We start from the raw sequence: 22416 nt of genomic DNA, 5'->3' as shown, positions 1-22416 counted from the left end.
TTTTCAGCTCTTCACAGCACTAAAAGGGTTAATCTCACCTCAGCCTTGCAGCTGGAATGTGGCTTATTGCAGTGGAGGGGGGAAGGAGCCGAGCCGCTCTGGCTGCTCCCAGCAGGGCTGTGGGGGGGTTCCACGGGTGGAACAGGGCCCATCGGCTCCAGGATGGCCGTAGCCCGGCCCGAGCAGGGCCTGGGCCGTGCCCGCTGGCCCCCCCACGGGGCCCCCAGCCACCTGTCCCAGCACCGGGAATGAGACAGAGAGGCTCTGCCTCGGAGTTTCCTATTCTTAAGTGTGGATCACAGAGGCAGTCACAACTTTAAGTGGCTCAAAGAATTGTCCATATTCAAACTGGCCAGCTGATAGGTCCTGTCAGGTCACAGAGGAAGCTGTAAGCACCCCTTTGCAAGATCATCACTTCAGGGCCTATGCTAGCTAACCCATGACAATACCCCTTATCCTTGCTTACCAGGTATCAGTTCAGATTGTGAAGCCAACGTTCCAGTGCAGAACAACTGCTGATGAGGTGACTGCCTTATTGCAAAGTCTTCCAGGTTGTATCAACCACACATACAATAACACAATGCCCTGGTACTGTTGATATCTAAAACCCTGAATCAATTCTCATATAATATAAAATGACAAAATTTGTCCACGCTTCTGTGTGGCTACTGTACACTAGCTCCCAAGGCTGTGCAACTGGACTTCTTCATCTATCCAACCTTTTGGCTGCTGCAGCATCCCTTCATTTTTACCTGACCTTGATATTTTTTTTCCTGTACTCAGACTCTTTTTATTATCCTCTCTGTTCTCCCATCACATTTTCAAATTCTTTTTCCCTAGTGTCAAGGGGAAGCTTCTCAGATGAACCTTCAAGATGTTCCCTAAGTCTCTGAAGACATAATACCTGTCAGCCTCCACTGGGAGAGGTCCAAACATTCCTCCAGCAGCAGGATTCCCCGGTAGAATTGTCATGGCTGACTGTACAACAGCTACTGGGTCTGAGAGAACTGGTGATTCCTTGAGAGCAGGAAGGGCTGGAGAAATTGTGTAAACAGTAGCCTCTATAACACTTTTGGTCCTCCTCCAAAATCCTGCTCCCTTGGCTACGATGTGTTGGCCAGCTGCAGGAGACACCAGAGAAGAAAGGTCAGCTGAATCCTGATATGGGATCAAATCATAGAATGTTAAGGGGTTGGAATGGACTTTAAAGATCATCTAGCCCTGAGCCCTGCTGCCATGGGCAGGGACATCTCCCACTAGACCAGGCTGTCAATGACCCATCCAACCTGGCCTTGAATACTGCCAGGGTTGGGGAATCCACAATCTCCCTGGGCAACCTGTTCCAGTGGCTAACCATCCTCATACTAAAGAATTTCTTCCAAATATCTAACTTAAATTTCCCCTCTTTCAGTTTGTACCCATTACTTCTTGTCCTATCACTACAGTTCCTGATAAAGAGTCCCTCTATGACTTCCCATAGTCCAACTTAAGATACTGGAATATTGCTGTGGGGTCTCCATGCAACTTTCTCTTCTCCAGTCTGAACAGCCCCAATTTTCTCAGCCTGTCTTAGAAGGGAAAATGCTCCAGTCCTCTTATCAACTTCATGGCCCTCCTCTGGAATTGCTCCAACAGTTCCATGTCCTTCTTTTGGTGGGAAGACCTGAACAGTGCACAGTACTCCAGGTGGGGTCTCACCCTATCCTCAGTACTCAGAAACACCCCTTATGCTTCCAAATTGGCCCAGGGAAGCAAAGCATGTCAGCAGGATTTACTCAGCAGGGCATCGACTGCGGCCTTTCTAGTCTTCTCAACAATCCTGACGTGTAAGAACTGCTACACTGGCATTTTGAGGGTTTTAGTCCTTAGTGGGCCAAGCTACCTTACTAAGGAATTTCTGAGTGGTGGGCATATTAACTACACTGATCCCTTTTCTATTTCCTATTCACTCACACCTCCTTCCAAATCTCCCTCCCTCTTCATCTTCTGGCAACTTATGGGTCATGTTTGCCCTCCCAGGGATTAAAAATTTGTAGTTTGAACACTTTTGCTGACACATTCCTGTTCAGCTGCAGGTGTTCCTCCCACTCAGATTTTTGGCTGTTGCTTAAAGCTACATGCCTGGTCCATGGGTTGTTGAATAGTGGTTCCTTTCTGACTTTGCAGGAGAATAGGCATGCAGAGAGCTTGGCTCCTGAATGCATTGTGAGTGGGAGGATGGAGGTAGTTGTTGGGACTGAGGAGGTCCAGCTGTGAGGACCTTCAAGGCAGGGTATGCAAGCCATGGGGTGTTAATGGCCCATCATTAGGCTGGAAGGGCGTAGCTGCTCTAGGAATAGGTGCTTTAGCCAAAAGCATAAACACAGGATGGATTAATCATTTCACTAAAGTAGCAAAAAAAAGAAGGAACAGAAGGAGAGAAGCTCTTGTTTCAGTAGGGGTAAAAGGCTTCCTTTTTGAGGGTACCTTTCTGACCCACATGGAATAATCAGATGGGTCATTGCAGTTGTCTTAGACAAAGTCATGCAAAACCAATATTAGCTTTATCCAGCTTCCCTTCCCTCACACCCCTTTAACCCTTGCCATCTGCTAATGAAATGAAGAGCAAACAATGTCCCTCCCCTCCTCTCTTGTTTCCTCACTTGCTGCTTTCTGACACTTTTAATCCATCTTGTCCAGCAGTCAAAATATCCAGCATTTGTCTTACCATTCATTAACAGCTTTGCCTCATCAGTGGAGCAAAGAAAAGTATTTAGCATTCAAAAACACAGCTAAAAGTACCATTGTAATGTATTCACACAGCTCTGCTGGAAAAAGAACAAGTATCTTTAATTTTGGCACAGTTTTGAAGTATTTGACTTTTCAACTACAACACCCGTGCAGTATTTTTAGTGTAATTTCCTGAAATTTATCTTGTAAACTAGAAGTCTGACCCAAAGTTATTGGTCCTCATCTGAATCACAACTTTTAGAATCGCAACACAGCCATTTACAACCTGAACTAATGCAATAAATGGCAGGAGAAGAAGCTGAGAAAGTGAGAGTTGGAAATCACCTTTAAAAATCACCTAGTTCATTCCCCCTAGGGACATCTTTCACTATCAATTTGCTCGAAGCCTCCTTCGACCTGACCTTCAATGCTTCCAACGATGGGCCACACGCAACTCTTCTGGGCAACCTGTTCCAGTGTCTCATTACTGTAATTGTAAAAAATTCCTTATGTCCAAGTTAAATCTATCACTTTAAAACCACTGCCCCTTGTACTGTCTCTACACACCTCGGTAAAAAGTCTGATTTGCTAAAGGGAATTGCTTAAAGCTCCATTTGTCAGGACGGATCAGCCTTAACCTCCACTCTCTTTCTTGTACACCCTTCCTCCCCTCTACCTTCTCCATGACATTTTGGGAGCAAAGCGAGATTATGGAGAGTACAGGTAGGCAGTGGATATAATTACAACAGGTGAGGGAGGAAAGTGCAGATACCTAAATCAGCTAGTTAAGCCAGGATCAGAAGCAAGTGAGGGTCACCACTGTGTAGAGGCAAAAATAACTGCACTTGCTCTGTGCAATGCAAATACAGCTGGTCATCCCAAGCCAGCATGGAAAACACTAAAATTTTGCATGGTGTGGATGTTCCTCATGCAGTGTCCTGAAAACAATGAAAACAGATATTTCCTCAGTGAGATTGAAGATGTTTCAAACAGTGTAAATTGCCCATTGGCTCTCTGAGCAGACTAAGCATGCCTAAAGCATAGGGAATATTCATTAAATGTGTGCAAAAATTTGTTAACAAAACTCTACTGAGGATGTATAAATTAAGACTATTCAAACAATTATAAGTTAGCCAAAACTGAACAAATTTTCAAGGGCAAGTAAGTGATCCATCCCTAAAACTCAAAACATTCTTCTCTCACGTATCAGGTCCCTGCTCCAAAGTCTATACTCATGATCATCATTGTCATGGTAACAAGTGTAATATCATGTGTAAAACTTATGTTCTGTGAAACTGAAACTTAAATGAACAAAACCAGCTCCGGTCAGACAAGGAAATTTTGACTTCAACAGTTTAATTCTAGCAAAGTTGAAAGCAATTTTTAAAAAAAGCACCTTATAATGGAACATGTCAGAATTTTCTTGCATACGATGCCACTAATATGTCAAAAGAGCTTCAGCTGTCTGTATAAATTTCTGCAGCATACAACTAAGCCACAACAATTTCTTTCATGATGTACAAAACACTAATCATTTTCCTTCCACATTTCCAATCACAGAGCAGAATTGAATATTATACTACTTGATACTTATTGCATCTTATTGTTTGTAGCACCTTGGGTACAAATTTGGGTCGAAGAGAATCACTGGCTCCAAAAGCATAGATAGTGTTTTCAGATTGTGTGATGGAAAAGAGTAATAGAGGTGAAAGGCTAGGTGAAATCAGAATGGAAAGAAAGAAAAATAAATTTGCATTAGAATGAATTTTTATTCCTCAAAGACATCGCAGCAGATGAAAATATGAGAGATAAGAAGGGAAGATAACTTAGTCTGGAGTATTTACAATTTCTTTTGTACTTAACGAATGACTTCATAATAAAAAAAAAAAAAAGATGGATTAGTTTATATTACCACTTTTACATCCAGGATTATTTTCATCCATTTGAATCTGTTCGAGACATGTTTAAAATAGCCAAGGATCTCACCATACACTCTCAAGTCCTACATGTAATTGCATTCTCCTACTCCAAACGTGTATTTATCTGAGTGAAAGGTGTCTTCCAGCACATAATTGATTATGTTGAAAAGTTTTTCTTTTAAAAAAAAAACAAAGCCCAGAAAAAATTACACAGAGGAATTCACATCTGAATCACCCCACTTGAACAAGTCTAAATTAACAGGAACTAAAAAGAACTCATAAAATTGTGAAAATAAGGCTAATACTCAACTTATAGAAAGGTAGTTGTGCCTTCTTATTTTTCTATGCATTGAAGTAACCTTCAGGAGATACAGAGTAAATCTTTGGCCTTTATTTTTTAACTGACTGGAGAGCTTTCTTCTAGAGAGAGAAGTTACACAGCAATTTTCCCTTGGGATATGTTAGCTTGAAAACGGATATAATTCCTATATTAAATTGAAGGGGAAAGGGGGAGAGTTCTTTTGCCACTAATTTCCTTGACAGTTTTGTCTTTGTGAGCTTAGAGATCAATTTATTTATGAAGTGGCATTCTATTATTACCAAATTAAACAATTAATAAATGAAAAGTACTCCTTTTTAGGGTACCCATCTAACCTGTCAGCTCAGAATGAGAATTAGCATCCTAAATAATCACAAATAAGTCCCATAAATCAAATAAGCTTCTAATGGCATTTCAGGAAATAAAGCCATGTCACACTCATAAATACCAGCATGAGAAGCTTCACAGCCAAAGCCCACCATAGCAAACATACCTGAGCATAGAAGCCTTGAGTCATTAATTGAGATTCCAGAGAGTGCATGACAATTATTTCGATACCTCAAACAATACAATAATAGATTGCTAATCTGAAGTCTGATTTCATACTTTCCCTTTAGTGTCTTAAAGACAGGTATTACCTTAAATAAAGTGAAACTCAGTTGATTTGCATTATATATACAAGTGTTTAGAGCTTAAGAAATGATCAGTCATTACCAAAAAAAAAGAATAACAGATATATAGTGCAAGGGGAAAAAACCCCTAAATTCTATGTCGAGGATCAAGTAGGATTTTTAAAAATTTTTATTTCCAATATCAGTCACTAAATAATTAATTTGAAGACAGGAATCAACTTATTAAATATAAAATATATCTAAACTAGAAATACTCTCTTTGAAGTGCAGAACCTGGCTATAATTCATAGGCATAAAACACATGTAGAAAGTAGTCAACGCTGGCTTGAACCTCATGTGGTAATGGTATTGTCAGGTAACTATTATTTCAGTTCAGAATTTTCAGTTAATATTCTAGCATTCATTTGAAGGTTTTCAAGTCAAAAAACCATGATAATATCCAGTCTTGGCCGTGTATCCAGACACAGATAAAAATGGGCATTTTGAAAATGAGCTTGAGTAAAACTAGGTTTTAGCAACATAATATGCACAATCTAATATTAAGTGTTAGGAAAATGGAAACAAAGGGATGAACCTATGTCTTAGGCAGTACTTTTCAAGCTATATAATGGCTCTGTAGCAACAGAAAATACTGGCAGAAATCTTTTTCAAAGTGTCTCTGCAAATCTCACCAGTGCTGAGTGAAATGTGAAATAGATAAGAGTACTGGCAGTGAAACTAATCATACACACTCTTTCTCATATCAGTGATACGACCAGCACTAATACCACAGCTAAACTACAACATATTCTCAAGGGCTTTAGGAGATAAAAGGTAGCTTAATGTCTGTTTCTTGAGAGAACGATTGCAACCTGTTCATTTAGCTGTCTCTACAATCTACTGTGTAAGTAATTTTGCAAAAGATGCTACAGAGACAGGATTGAAAAATCAGTGTAGTGCATTGGTGTGCTGGTTTTGCCTGGGGTAGAGTTGTTTTTCTCAACAGGGGTTGGTATGGGGCTGTATTTTGGATTTGTGCTGAACACTGGTTTGATAATACAGAGACATTCTTGGTATTGCTGAGCAGGGCTTACACAGAGCCAAGGCCTTTTCTGCTTTTTGTACTGCCAGGATGGTGAGGAAGTCAGGGGTGCCTGGGTGGTTGGGAGGAGACACAGATGGAACAGTTGATCCAAACTGACCAAAGGGATGTTCCAGACCATGTGATATCATGCTCTCTATATAAAGTAGAGGGAAGAAGGAGGAAGTGGGGATGTTTGGGATGATGGAGTTTGTCTTCCCAAGATAGATCCACATCACTGGATGTGATGGGTCCCTGCTCTCCTGGACATGGCTCAACACCTGCCTGCCCATGAGATGAGATGACTTAATTCCTTGTTTTGCTTTGCTTGTGTGCACAGCTTTTGCTTTCCCTGGTAAACTGTCTTTATCTCAACCCAGGAGTTTTCCAGCTTTTACCCTTCCAATTCTCTCCCTGATCCCACTGGTGAGGGAGTGAGAGAGGGACTGCATGGGGCTTGGTGGCTGGCTGGGGTTTAACCACAACAATAGGGAATGATTCCAGGTTGATTTTTATGGAACCTAAGGGCAAAATGTTAATCTCCCTGACAAAAGCTGAAGACTTCATCCTCCACAGCATGACTACAATAATGAGCAGTAAAAAAGGACATCTCACTCCCATCTATATCAAACGTGAGACACCAAAACAGTGCAGATAAAATTGTATTTCAGGCTAAAGGACAAATTTCTCCTTGATTTCTAGTGAACTTGTCAATTCACGTTGACTCTAATGACTCTTTGTACTGCCCTCAAGTTGTGGGCAAAGTTCTCACACGCTAAACGAAACTTCTGATTTCTTTAAGTTGTTCTCCAGGTAATAAAGCATTTTTGTTGCTACAGACAATTCAGCAGCAACTCAAAGCTGAGAGACTCATTATACAGTAATAAAACTCATGAGATGATTATTTAAAAAGTTCTAATATCCCGACTCTTGGAAATCTAGGAAACAGCAAACCAAGTGCAGGTTTGACACTTGCTTTTGTATGGCTTTTAAGTCACAGATTAGATCCAAGAGCTCTAAAAAGGCATTATTAAATTTCAGATCTATAAAGTGTATGATTTACCTTAAAATGTCATTTGAAATGTTCTGCTAAAATGTACTACAGAATTATGACTCTACCGAATTATGGAACTAATGTTATTCCACATGTTTATGGTATTTTCTTTTTCAAATACAAAAAAAACCCCAAACCCAAGAGACCCTAAAAACAAACCAAAAAAATCATAGTTTCAGGTTTTTGAGGTAGAGGTAATTTCTGAAGAATTTGCCAAGATATTCTGCAGGTTTTTTGCTGGTGCTGCACTTTAGCAACTGAAGCAAAAATGATTCTTCAACAGTTTAGTGGAAAATCAATTATAAATTATGTGAGGTACCTCCAAAATTTTCCACAGGAATGGGAACATATCCATTCATTTTCTGTAAAACAAAATGGAAAAGTTTCCTGCAAATTTCTTCCAGTTTTTCACCTCAATTTTTAACTAGACTCAATTATATTCTTACTTCATTTTGGCTTAAGACATCTTTTAACAAGACAGTTTTGTTTGGTTTTCGTGTGATGCTTTCCCCTTTCACTTAGGTGGCAATTTTACTTAAGTAATGCCCATGAAATCTATTATTAGGCTCCCTGAAATTGGGTTATCCTTAGCAGTGAATACCACATAGAGATTTTGGATACCTGAACAACACAGCTTGTTTGAATAGTCATTCGAAAAGGAAAAAAAAAATAGATTTAACGTAGCATTGGGCTTTTTATCCCAGTGTGATGAAAGGGGCAGATGAGACTTTGTATTTCAAATTGCCAGAGAAGTAGAAAAAACCTGGAAACATGGACTAAATATGTGTCTTGTCTGCCTGCAGAAATGGTACTCATTCAGGTAATCTAAATATCTATCTTAAGAACATTCATAGCCCTCTTTAAATGAATAAAAATCCATTTTAGTTGTAGTTGGAGTCCACATAAGCAAACCAAGAAAATAACCCCCAACTGCAAACCAACACCTCATATGCATAGCCCTGAAGTTGAAGAAATGCAAATCAGAGGTAGAACCACCTCTGCTTGTATTGATGGGGTAATTTTAGAGCAGAAATAGTTGTATTTGAGAAGGAATCACAACACCCAGCCACAAGAAAGATGTATATACACTAAATATATCAGCAGTGTGAAGGCAAACTAGATATATTCCTTGTACAGGGGCATTTCAGCAATGCCTCCCTAAGGGACATGGCAACCATATTTTCAGTTTGGTAAGTGCACCACTAATGCTAGGATGCTTACCATCTTTGTTGTTTTTGTTTATTTTTTGAGAAGACAGACAAATCCCCCAAAATTTAAATAAAAATAAAAGAAGGAAGCTACCTGAAGATCTTCAGGAAACCATAGCTGATCTCGGCATCAAGTTTCGAAGAAATGACAGAATAATTAAATTGATTACTTCCTGCTTAAAAATAAGCTTTCATTTTTATAAATTACAAAAAAAAAAGCAACCGACCCAAATAAAGAAACAAACAAGGAAAAACTTATTATTAAAAGCCCTGCTTTTTTCGCTCAGGAATATAAGAGAATATTTAACATACAAAACAGGAGTAAATTAGAGGCCTTTCTCCCCCTCCATTTATCAAACACAGATTTAGACTTTGTATGTCATAGACATGAAACAAGCAAAAATCCGTGCAGTTTATACGCCAGATGACTTCTTAGAAAATTAAGCATTTGCATTGACAGATCATTCACTTCAAGTGTCAAGAAAAGGAAGGAATTGCCCAGGTGCTTAACATATTTAATTGATTCAAAAGCAATTCTCCAAATCATAGGAAAATCAGCCTGCATTCTAGGCCATGAAGCCAGCATAATCTTCCCAGGTGGTAGCCTACTCTCACAGCTTCAAGTCTTCAGAGACTGAAGAGAATATAAACTGTCCCAATCAGCCCATTGCCTCTACTAGCAAAAGTTCACAGAATCCTTTGGCTGAGGTTTCATTTACTGCTCCTATTCCTTGCCTGGTGTAAGCACTGTGCTTTTCAATGTCATCTTCAAAGCTCATTGGTTTTTGAATACTTACACTTTGGGTGACTTCAGTAATGTTCTTCCAACACATGTATCTTAATTCTTGTTTTGAAGAGAACAAAAGTCAGGGATTTGCCTTTCTTCGGAATTTAAAAAAAAAAAAAAAAAAAAAAAGGAAGAAGAAAGAAGCAGCTCTTATTAATTCCAGACAGAATAAAAACAACCTTTGTGCCTAGACGTCTCAAAATGGTGCTATGCCTTCAAGTTCCTTCTCCAGATCATCTTTCATATTCCACCTTTTCTATTCTTACATGTTGCTAAATCCTTCATCCAGGCCCACATCATCTCATCTAGGGATTCGCTTTATCCAGCAGTGGCCTGCTAAAAATTTATCTAACCTAAACTACTTGCTTTTGCTGTCTATATATAGTTAGGGTATATAAACTGACATGTTCAGAGACAGATTTATCCCAGCCCAGAACAGAGGTCTCAGATGGCAAAGACACATGCAGAGCCTGGATGTGAAGATCTGGAATAAAGCCCAACCCAAAGGTTATGCCTGGATTCTGGGGCTGAGTAAACAGATTAGCATTATTCATACTGATTAGAAAGAAGGCAAAAGGGATTAATAGGGAAAAGATTAAGTCTTCATTCATACATATCAGATTTGAGGTAACATCTGGAAATAGGTAGAGAGAGACAGTAATTAAAGTCAGTAAAGTGAAGCACATTTTAAAAGATCTACTTGGAGTGTGACCTTAACATTATTAAATCTGGCACTATTTTTTTCAAACTCAATGTTTATTTTCATGTAAAAATAATTTGGAGATATGATAATAATTATCATCCAAAGAACAACTACTACAAACCAGCTCTCTCCTCCAGTTCTTTTCTATTGATGTCCAATGCCCTTTTTAACACCCGGAAAATAAATTCATGTGGCTTTCAAGAAAACAATGTTTTGGTTCTCTGCTAGGCAACAATATACAAGGTTTCTCTAAATGGGTTTCTTTTTTTAATTTAATCACTGTAACTGGCATGTCTCCTGTGTCCTACCACTGAAACTGTATCATTAAGCTGGAAAAGGTCAACCACAAAGTAAAATTTTAAATTGAGTTAAGCACAGTTCAGTTGTATTATTCTATAAAAAAATGTGAGAGACGTTCAGCACACTGAAGACCTGTCTAACCTTTCTTTTATCTTCCCTCTTCACAAAACTCTCACAGATTGGTGTGTCCCAGAGGGTGTCTGGTACGGTTTCTGTGGTTGTTGCACCTCTAATCCATTGTGTCTCTTTCAGTGGTCCTAGTTAAGTTTTAAAACCTTGAAATGATACAATATTTTGACAATGAAACATTTATTTTCCCTCCATCCAGGGGGAGATTGAGCCAGTGGCTCTTTGAGCTGATCTCTGCAAGACTGACTTCATGGAGGAACTTTTACCCATCTCCTCACTGGGACAACATCAGGACTAGTAATGCAAGCACCTGTGTTAGTTATCATCTACACAGAACAATAAAAGCTTCAGAGACAACAATTCATGAAGCAATGAAGATCTTCTATGCAGATCTGGTTTATCAGGCGGGTAATCATCTTCTACATGAGGAACCCAAAAAGAAGTATCGGAGAGGCTTTTTAAATTCAGACCTTTCCACCTGTATCTTTGTTTAATACAGAACCTCCTTCTATATTGGAATATACAATATTTCATCCACAAGTGTTGGTACAGACAGTTGTAAGAACATGATCTGCTGCACCCTCTTTAATCTAATCAGATCAGTATGAGTTATTTCTCAGAGAAAAAATACTATGGATCAACCTTAGCACCTGAGGTTAATCACCCCGAAAACCTCCCTGAGTCCATGAACTTTCCCCAGTAACCTTAGTACCAGTAGACAATGTTCCTTTACCACCTTTTTTACGTAGGAAGATAGTTCCTGGAAATCTCAGAAATATTTGCTAAACTTTACAGAATTAGTATGATGCTCTTCAAAAGTCATGCTTTCAAATAACTGCAAAGCATGTTTTTGGCTTCATTCTTCAGTAAATAAAGCTCCATGAACTACAAGACAAAGCATAACTCTAGAATAGCTTCATAAGTAGAAGAATTTTACTAAAATTACCTCATCAGTATACTAAATTACAGTAGTATTGATGATTTATTATAATATACAGTGAAGTTTTTTCCCAGAAAAATATTAATTTGGAATGCTGTGTAGGGTATTAATTCATGACATAGACTCTGTATCAGACATACTTACCTCTGCCTGAATTTATCCCCAGAAAAGCAAAGGGGAAGTCTGAAGGCTTCAGATTCATTCACTCTGTTACACGGCGCATCTCCCCTGAAATCAAGAGAGCTTTGTACAAGCACTGAGTTACTTATTTATTTCTTAAACTCAAGAATATATTTCTTTTGTTTTCAAGTGGAAGGCATAGAACAGATAACTTTTGACCATTCTCCATGAAGCTAACACTATTTCAGCTTCTCAGCTTCTTGAAGTGAGAGAAAATCTAACTCTCCATTTGTGTGACAGTGATGATTATTGCTTAATTATCCAATTTATAAAACAATAATGGCAGATAGCCTTAAAAGAGACAGATTCTAACACATCCCCAAATTATATACTCAGTGTAATGCCCATCATCACAAATTATATCCTATCAATTTTTGCATGAAATGGAAACCAAATCCAGTGGTATTCTCCTGGCAAAATAGGTAGGCAGAGATGCTTCCAAGTAATTTTTTGTCACCCCCACAACTTGCATTTTCTTTTAATTCTTCCATCAGTTAGTTACAAGGACCAAGCTGAAAATGGTTTTGTTCTAAATCAGGTACCAGAATCAGAAGTAGTTCCCAAGCTAAATCTGCCTCGTGTTCCTACTGCCCCTTCACCCATGGACTGGACTATTGCAGCTCCTTTCTCTCTCTCTGATCCTGTCACCTCAGACTTGTTACCTGAAAGCCTCTATTTCCTCCATGTAAGGAAAGGCCCAGTCTTCACCCCCACATCCCCATCTCTTCTGACACCACTCAAAATTGTTTTGATGGCAACTTTGATAAAAATTAGTTCACAAATTTCATATAACAAATCATTCAGCCGTTTATTTCTGGCATAGCCAGAAAAAAAACCCAAAAAAACCAAACAAAAACATGGTGGGGGAAAGGAAGGATATTAGGTGAATTCTCTAAAAAGACTTAAAAATATCACAGCTCCAAAGCAACCACTAATTGTCTTTAAACAGCTTCCAAGAAGCATTATAGAACACTTCTAGCCATTAAGCACGTCTATTCCTAGATACAAGAACCACCATCCTAACAGAGCCTGAAAAAATGTGAAATGAGACTTCTCCATAAAATATTTAATAAACCCTACAAAAGTAGAATAGCTGATAATGGACTGCCTCTGAAAATCTGTGAAAGAAGGATTTAGTCATTAGATTTCATTGCTTCTTGGCTTCCAAAACAGATTACCCAAACAACATGGCCTATTTTTTTTATTAATTTGCAAAAATAATTATTTCCATGACCACTGAGATGAAGAGCTTTCAGTTCTCATTGAAACTCCTGAAAGGCCTATGTGGATAAAGAATTACTCTAGTTATAAGTACCTAGACAGCATTTAAATATTGCCTCTGTTACTTATACATTCATCTTTCATGAATTATTATATGTAAAAATCTCTCCCATATAAGGTAGATATTGAAAAAAATCATTCTCTATATAGACACACTCTCTAAGGCAACTTCTGCTTATTTTATTCATCCCAAAGAAAGAAATGTAATAAAAATTCCAGCATTCTACATAATGACACTTGCATAAATCAGGCTGGATTTTACCCTAAAGTTAAAATGAAATAAGTCCCAGAAGGAAAAAGAAAAATAATATAATATAGAATACATCCATCAATCAATTGTGAAAAATCTCCTTAGTTTCCAAAGTCTACCTTAGAAGCTATAGATATTAATTGTTTTCTCCTCATAAAGCTAGATATTTCTTTTAAATTCAATAAGAACTGTGAATTTCCTAAAAATACTTATATAATGTACAAGAAATGGTTGAGGAAAAAGTAAAATCCCTGTGAGCTGAAATTTAATAGATTGCAGTTGGTTGCTCCAAACTGTTTGCGGTCAAAAGCATTTTAAAAGCCCAGTGTTATTACACGATGAGTAAGTCAGGTTTTCTTTCCTTTCTTGTTTTTTTCATTTTGATTCATGGGGGGTTTTTTGTTGGTTTTAAAATCTCCAGTGCAATTTTTTACCAGGAATTGTCACCTTTAGCAAGTCTTACATTAATCCGAATGCCAGATGTTAATTTCCCTAAACTGTTTTTCTGTGACTGGTTTCCAGAAGCACTGTGGCAGCCATAAGCCCAGTTTCAGGGGCACTGAGCACCCAAAACTCCAGTTAAATCAGAGGTGGCTGTGGATACTGGGTGGCCTTTAAAAACAAGTTATAAGGCAATGCTGCTGGCATAGAGAAAGCAGCCCTGGAAGCTCCTAGCTCAAAGAACACCCATTGACTCATCTGGTATTTCCATACATGAAAGATTGGAAAACTGCTTTCTATTCTCAAATCTTACAAGGTTCCTGGACTACATTCATATTATGAATTTTCTTAGTTTCCATCTCCCAAATACACTTACGCATTTTAAAGTAAATTAGAACTAACCTCTGTGGTTTCGTGCACTTATGTGTGTCCATACATAGACACACACATTCCTCTGTTCTGTACTGTATTTTGAGGGAGCAAACAAGCTCCTTTTGCTACTTAAGAGACCAGCCCAAAAGAATGGAAACAAGATGAACAAGAGATGATCTGCCGCCTGCAGCAAGACAATGACCTTACAACTATACACCTGCCACAATATCACCACTGTCATTTTGGTGAGATTTTTTAACTTGAAAATCTGGGCAGGTGTCCCCTTTACCAAAACATTACCATATTTTTGACAAATTCAGAGTCTTGTGAACTTTCGCTCTTTCTGCAAAACAATACAGATGAAAAACTTAAGTTTAACGGTGCTTACACCGCTTACTAGGAAAATAGTTTTTCAGTCTGGGATTTCAAGAGCCCTGTGCACACTTCTGCTAGCCACCAAAAAGAGAGGAAGGTGGAAGAAATAGATCATGTGGCTCACCGTGACAATCTCCAAATGTATTTGAAATGCCCCCATGCAAAAAAACCAAAACAGCTCAACTTCTTTGCATTGTCAGAAAAGTACAAGTGATACAAGGGGTAAGTGTGTGGACCTCAGAACAGGTGAGAAAAACTGGGGGCCAATAAGGTGACAGAAAAATTAACACTTAATCTACCAAATACCAAAATTTCACAATTGACTTTCTGAAGTAAAAAGGTATCGTTTCTCCTCCTTATTACAGATGTTCTTCAAAGTGAAAGCTACATCAGACAACAAAGGAAGAGAGTTTATACAGGTTTAGTTTAATGGAGGAAATGCTTAAGACAGCTGCAAAAATTGAGCTTTCTTAAGTGCTCTTTAATGAAATTAGATATTATTGAAGAGTATTACAGATCTGTGTAAAAGGGATTTCTCCTGCAAATATAGACCTTATACAGTCTTCTGAGAAACACCTTTTAGACAGTGGCTGCCACAGAGGTAATGTCTTCTAAAATTTAATTTTGACCATTTTCCATGGCTAACACTGTTTCAGCTTCTCAGCTTCTTGAAGTGAGAGAAAATCTAGCCTTCCATTTATATGACAGTGATGATTCTTTCTTAATTATTCAATTTATAAAATTAAAAAATAATTGCAGGTAGCCTTAAAAGAGACATATTCTAACACATCTCCAAATTATATACTCATCACAATGCCCACCATTGAAAATTACATCCTATCAATTTTTACATGAAGTTGAAAACCATTCTAACAGTATTCTCCTGGCAAAACAGAGATAAGCCCTGAAAATCAAACCAGTGTGAGAGAATCAATTTTAGAACCTGTGAAATGCTGAATTACACCTTTATGAAAATATAAGGAACCAAGCAAATTGCAAACAACAGTTATCTGTCCAAAAATAAGCCAGTGTCTACTGACTTTCTGGATATACAACAAAAGCTTTTGAATTACAAAAGTGACCTCAGCAAAGTCTTTTTGATCAGACAGGGAGCAGATCAGCTGTTCAAGGTTTTTTCTGACCTCTCTGTCTCTGGAATACTTTCTCTTATCCAGCTTCTCTCCGAGGCTGTATGAATGAACGGTGTGTGAATGAGAATGATACAGCTCATTCAGTGGTAAAGAAAAATGACAGCATTCTGCAGGCAGGCAGTGCTACACAGAATTGGTGTGACAAGGATTTTAGCTTAATTAATGCTTGTGTACATATGTGGGAGGAAGAGCATCCTGATGGTAGTGATTTGACCTCCAGCAATACACTTCAGTACTGTGTCCTGAGAAGTCATTAGGAGGCAGGACTTGAGATCAACAACTTCACATGAACTCAATTTTAATGTGATGTAACGTTGCTCAGACAAGCAAGGACTATGGCTTTAATATGAAGACATTAAACAGTACTTATTGGTGAGATACGCAGATTTTTGTCAATGTGAATGCAGTCTGTAGCATTAAAATGTTTTACCATAGAATAGAGTAACTACAGAATCAACCAAGGAAAATCAAATTAAAATACAGGAAAATAATTTCTAGTGAAAAAACACCTATTTTTTTCACTAAGTCAGGGGGTCTTTTCATATGAATAAATATGAATAAAATAGAAAGCTGAAAAGTACAAAGAGATTTTTGTTCATTTGTTCACCTTTAGCATTCAGGAGGACAAAGAGTCTACAAGCTGGATGTGGTATTGACATAAGAGGTATCATTCTAATGAAAATGGAACACTGAACTTTTATTGGAGAACAAGAGTGATGAGTGCCGAATGGTGACTTTCTGTTTAAAATATTTGGAAGACAGGCTCACACTATGACCTGCTTCCAGTTTCCAGTGGTATTAGGGATGAAGCCAGTATAAATCCAGTTGTCACAAAAGAAAAAGTTATAGTATATATTAAACCACAAAAAAAATACTTTCAAATAACATTAAGGGTATGACTTAAGCCCACAAAAGCCAGGAAATTTAGAGTTAGGGCTGCAACTCTGTCCTCAACTCACCCCATTTTGTTTAGGTATTATAGCAGATATGAAGAGAGTTACCTGAAGCATGATGGTATTGGTTTACAAGGGATGGCTCTGAATGTGGTGTTTATGTGTGCTGGGTAGGGTTTGCTTGTTATGCTAGAGCTGACAAAGCCTTCTCATGGAGGGGAAGATTATATGGCAAATAAACCTCTTCATTAAATGTTTATAATATACATCCCTTTACCTGATTAACTTTGTGATCCATGTTCCTGGACTTCAGACTGGTGATTTCTTTTGGAGATGTCTGCTGGGATTTATATGAGTAGTGGACAAACCTATGTCACATACACAGCTCTGGACTGTGATCACAGTGCCTGGTATCTGAATATGCTGAAGAAAGAAGCAAAAACACCAATGAAGCAAGGTAGATTGATAATTAGCAATGAATCTCTAGTGGAAAATATGTGTTCATCTGATCAAAGTGATGAGATTCAACAAAAGGAACCTTAAGAAATAACAATAGGTTAAGAGACGAGCTCAAGAAGCAACTTGAAGTAGAAAATTAGCTACAAAAGTGACTTGAAGGAGACTTTTGTCTGATACCCGAGAAAAATATGACTTGTATCAGTTTGAGTTGAAGGTGTAAAGAAAGAGAAGCAGAGAAATACATGTTTTTTTTAGCTTTATCTGTGTCTTATGCTCGCTAAAGTGAAGAGTGACTGCTTTCTGGAACACCCAAAGATTTTGCATGTTTGCTATCACAAGTTTAAAAATATTCAGGGTTTTCATCAATGGGATTTTGTCCAACCTTTAAATCATCCTAGTAAATATTGTGAGTAATTCCTGCATCCCTGCAAATATGCCATACTTCATTACTTTGTCTTTGAGATGTATTTTATTCTGAGGTGCAGTTACATGAAAAAATGTGCCTTTTTGCTGACTTAAGGGCACCTACACAAGGGTTTTCCTAAGTACTGTTAACTCAGATGACTTGTAATTTTCCCACACTCTTAATAATGTAACCAAAAAAATTTACACAGGACTTTGTTTTCATGTTCTACATTATTTTTAAGGAAGTCAATAACAACTGGTTTGGGTCCAGTAGATACTCTGGCGCTGTAAATCCCTTCAACCCCTCCACTGCATTGCAGAGATGCACATCAGTGACTTCATCACAGCAGAATCATGTGGTGTCTGGTCCCCAAAATTTATTCAGGTATTGATTCATGCTTTCCTAAAATTCAAACCATGAGTTACATTAAGGTTTCCCAGGCATTTCAAAGAGCTGGAATGGGTCTAGAATTTGCAACGATTTTCAAAACTTGCTGAGTTTTAATTCCATGTTTCCTCATGTGAGAAATACAGCAACCTGTGATTCTGTGTCTTTTGTGCAGCAGTCATGCCTAATAGCTCCATACTTCTTGCATTTTACTTTGTATCTTAATTTCAAGACATAGCATAAAGATTTAATAAATGAAATACACGTTTTTAAATCTCTCAGTGCTAATCTGAAATTGTGGTAATTACTATCATCTCAAAGCACATGCCTAAGGTTTGATTTCCTCACTCCTTGAACAGACTGAATTCTTATAAACATGCTGCCATCTATTTACAAAAATAACATAAGTGAACTGACAACTTCATTTTAGCTGGTGTTCTCTCACCCATGCTCAGAGTGAAAATGATGTAAGTACAAAGTTGTTATCATTCTCCCATTCACATTCAGAGATAAAGTATGGAACCTACTCTTCCCATAAATCCAGATTAATTCAGCTTTCAGAGCTAGACTGAACAGTTGCTAAAGAATAGGGTTTTTTTTCATTTAAGCCTATAGGTTTGTAGCAGATCAAAAGCAAAAAAAAGCTGAAATAGGCAGACCTTACACAGTTCCCCTCCAAAGAAAAGTTTGCTCCATATTTGCTGGAAATCCAGCCTATTTTGCCAAAAAGTCTTGTAGTTCTTGTTAAAATCCATGAGTTGGAGTCCATTTACCAGCAGTTTCATAATATTAAACACATACCACAAGAGATATACTTTTTTAAAGCAATCTGCATTACTGTTATACATTACATCATATAGACAACCATGTTACCATATAACTAATGGAAATTCTATGACATTTTATGTTTGTCTTGTTAGCTACTCTCCTTCGTGTGCAAGGCAATATAACCTTTCTCCTACTTTTTCCTTGAGACTTAAGCTAGGTTTTATTAATTTATGACCGACTGTCTGAGAGGACACATAGATTCAGCTACCAAGACTTAAAAAAGCTTCTGTAATTCAACCATGTGCCTGAACATTCTTGTTGGATGACCTTATATTTGCTTTGAGCTGAGGACATCCTCCATGCTGTAACTGTTGCTCTGCTGGTGCATGATGCCTTGTTAAACTAATGTGACTTTTCTGTGAGCCCTCAGCCTAACCATGCTGAGCCCAGTTTGTACAAGGCACTGTTTTCACGAAATCACGAGCACAGGTGTTATTGGAAAACAGACCTGAGTTTAATTCCTTATGGAGAGAGTTTCATATTCAGTAAACTTAATTTAAATTCAATGTGACGCTTGGCTTCTGAACACAAAAATATTTTAACTTCAATCACTAACTCACTGGAAGAAAATGAACAGGAGTTATCTCACAACAGCATGTTCTGAAACATTAAAAAGCAAAGTCATTTAACTCAGGACAATGTTCTCACCTGCCACCTAAAACCGTTAAATTCAGAGTTCTTTACAAGCCCTAAGTATAACCAATGTTCCTTGAAAGGGCTGCAAATATTTTAAACAAGCCATGACCCAGTTTTCTGCACAGTTGAGCCAAACTATTTTTGCTGTTTAAATAAAAATAACAAAAATGCACATTTTTGCATAGTTTCAGCACAAAATTCAGGGGGCAGAAAGGGAAGAACTGTGGGCTGAGATGAGTTTCACTTTACAGTTTTGGAACAACCAAAACTCAAAGCTAAATGGGCATGGTGAGTGCATAGAACCACAGGAACCAAAACCAAAGAAAAGGTTGGGATGGAATGTTATTACAGCTTTTATATCAATCGTGGTAGCTAGGTACTATCTGGCCCCTGTGGCAATAGGAGTTGAATAATGCATTTTGTAGTGATTTTCACATGTGATTCTCACCAGTGAGGCCACTACTAGAATAGTGTGTGTAGTCCTTGATGTCCAGACTTAAAACAAAGATGTTAAAAAATTGTGCAGGGCTCAGGAAAGCAAAGTAAGAATGAATCATAGTGTGGAAAATTAGTCATAGAATGACAGAACAGAACAGCTCAGTCTAGTCAATTTGTCCAAGGATAACTAGATGACCTGATAATAGCTTATTAGTGATTAAATAAGAATACTTTTGGTAGTAGTTTTGTTGGGGTTTTTTTAATTAAAGAAGATAAATATCAAGAACCAATAACTGGAAGTTGAAGCTTGACAAATTGAGAACAAAAATAAGGTGCATGTTTTGGATTATCAAGATAATAACAAATAACTTAGAAGTGTTATGGTGAAATCATTCACCACTTTAAGTCATTGAATGAAAAACAAATGTCTTAAACTGTTTTTCCTAAATCAATCAAAAGGGGCTTAAGACTAAGGTTATTAAGACAAGATTTAGAATAAGAATGTGATAACATCGGTCACAAGACATGAAAAACAGAATGGAAATATTCCCATAAATGTCAGAATGTGAGACCAACAGATGACAATACAAGCTGAAGTTTTCTATTTCTCTGCAATTTCAAATGATTTTTTTTTTCATTCTGATCTAAATTCCATCAAATGTAATGCTATTTTTGCTTCTGAAAATGCATGGTGTAAAGTAAATTTGAGGACTTCTGAAAGTCTTAGCCTTACTGTCACAAAAGCTGACAACTGTCAAGGAGCTGGCTAGTTTTCTCCTTTACATTCTTTTCATAGCAAATTCCTTAAGCAATAAAAATGTTAGTAATAGTTCTCACATAAGGTGCTTTTGCTTTGAGAACAAAGCAACCATGCATGCAGCCAGACTAGAAGCCTTTAAAAACAGTCTTTTAAGCCACATTTCTTGCAGCACTATTTCTTTCTTCCAGAAATATTACAGAACATATTGCTGACTGTCATAAACAGAACAGGAGGGAGGACCCCCTGTTTTATCCATCTGTGAAACGCAACCATCCTTGAGTGCAACACAACAAAGTTTCCCAGTGGCTTGCTCATCTGAAATTACAGTGAATTTGAGGCAGTTAGCTGCATTAGTAAAAGCAATCATCTTGCAAGAGCAAGCAAGTAATTTCCAAATAGATTTTTTTTTTACTGAAAAACAGTCCAAAATTTTACTCTTGCTCTCCCAGGATGCAGCAGTATAACTCAAAACCAAAGCTTTGGCTAGTGTGGAAGAGGTACCCTGCATCACCAGCAGCTGAGTATATTAAATCAAAGTGAATCTAGAACATAACAACTGTTTTAGAAGAGGGTTTTTAGTGACACATTTTTAGACTCAGCTCCTTGGGATTAAGATGTTTTCCCTGTGCATCTTGCAATGAGACTAACTAAGATACCAGAGGTTAACATGGGACAATGATTTAAGTTATGCAGTCAATTGAACAAAAGTTCTTCTCAAATTAGTGGGAGTTCTGCTCAGTTGAGGGACTCAGAATTTTGCCCAGTAATTAAGTTATTCATTTTTAGCCCTGAGCATTCCTCTTCCTCAGCTGAGTGTGCCAAGAAAACTAAAAAACTGAACAGCACAGAAGTAGTATTAAACTTTAACAATGCTTTGCACTGACACAGGGGGGAATATCAGAGCTATTTAGAAACAATGGCATGATCTCCAACTGGAGCCAGAGAATTCACAGGATATGAAACGCACATATGTGCTTTTCATTGGGATGATCCCCCGTTCTCACATGCTGAAGCTCTTCTCACGCCTCATGCTCCCATGCATAGCACTTAACCTGACTACTTAAATTGCTCTGAAGCTACTGTTAGTTACCTGCCAAAGGCTGTAAATGCCCAGCTGGAAAGTGAGCTGTTTATTTCTTACATATTACTCAATTTAAATTAACATGTATCTACTGTTTATATTTAAAATATAATTTAATTGAATGGTATGTTAACTTTACTTGCTTTGGCCTCAATTTGACAAATACTTAAAATCTGTCTAATTTTCATTTTGTAGCTAGATCTCTGATTCATAACACCAAACAAAGCATGACAATACTACTGTACACAGTGGCATTCATCAGATTTAGTTTAAAAACAAACAAAAATAATTACAAAGGTTTTAGAAAATGAGTTATATTTTGCAAGCAAGATTTAATCCTAAAGTTTTATTTTTTTTTAATATCATCCTTGAAATTCAGGGAAATATGCTAACCTTGAACAGGAACAGTGTAAATTCCCATCTGAGATCTTTCACAGAAAATGTAGCATAGATGATGATCCTTTAGGGATGAACTTAGTGGTAATTCTCACTGTCCAGTGCTTGACTTCGAATCAATACCTATATTTTTAAAACAAAGAAGTAGAGAAATGGCAACATCCATCACATTGCACTATTCTGATATGCACTAGTCATGAATGGGGCTGATACATTCTGCTGTACAGCACAGACTACTACGGTTTAGAAGAAGTGAGTTGGTAGTTGATTGTTCTTACTGGTTGTTCTGCGTTCAGCCCCATTTATTCCCAGCTGCATCATG

At 37.7% G+C, this 22416-nt stretch overlaps 1 long non-coding RNA gene across 1 annotated transcript; it reads right to left on the bottom strand.

The window, feature by feature from the left end:
* Positions 1-332: 332 nt before the first annotated feature.
* On the bottom strand, positions 333-22210 carry LOC125324319. Its single transcript, XR_007202927.1, has 5 exons — positions 22092-22210; positions 16981-17126; positions 11905-12003; positions 9699-9783; positions 333-1121 (listed from the first exon to the last, which is right to left on the bottom strand). It is a non-coding gene; the product is annotated as an uncharacterized LOC125324319 (long non-coding RNA).
* Positions 22211-22416: the final 206 nt, after the last annotated feature.

This window comes from Corvus hawaiiensis, chromosome 4 (assembly GCF_020740725.1).
Source record: "Corvus hawaiiensis isolate bCorHaw1 chromosome 4, bCorHaw1.pri.cur, whole genome shotgun sequence".
NCBI lineage: Eukaryota > Metazoa > Chordata > Aves > Passeriformes > Corvidae > Corvus > Corvus hawaiiensis.
The sequence above is the reverse complement of the archived record's forward strand: the minus strand, read 5'-3'. Positions and strand labels throughout refer to the sequence as shown.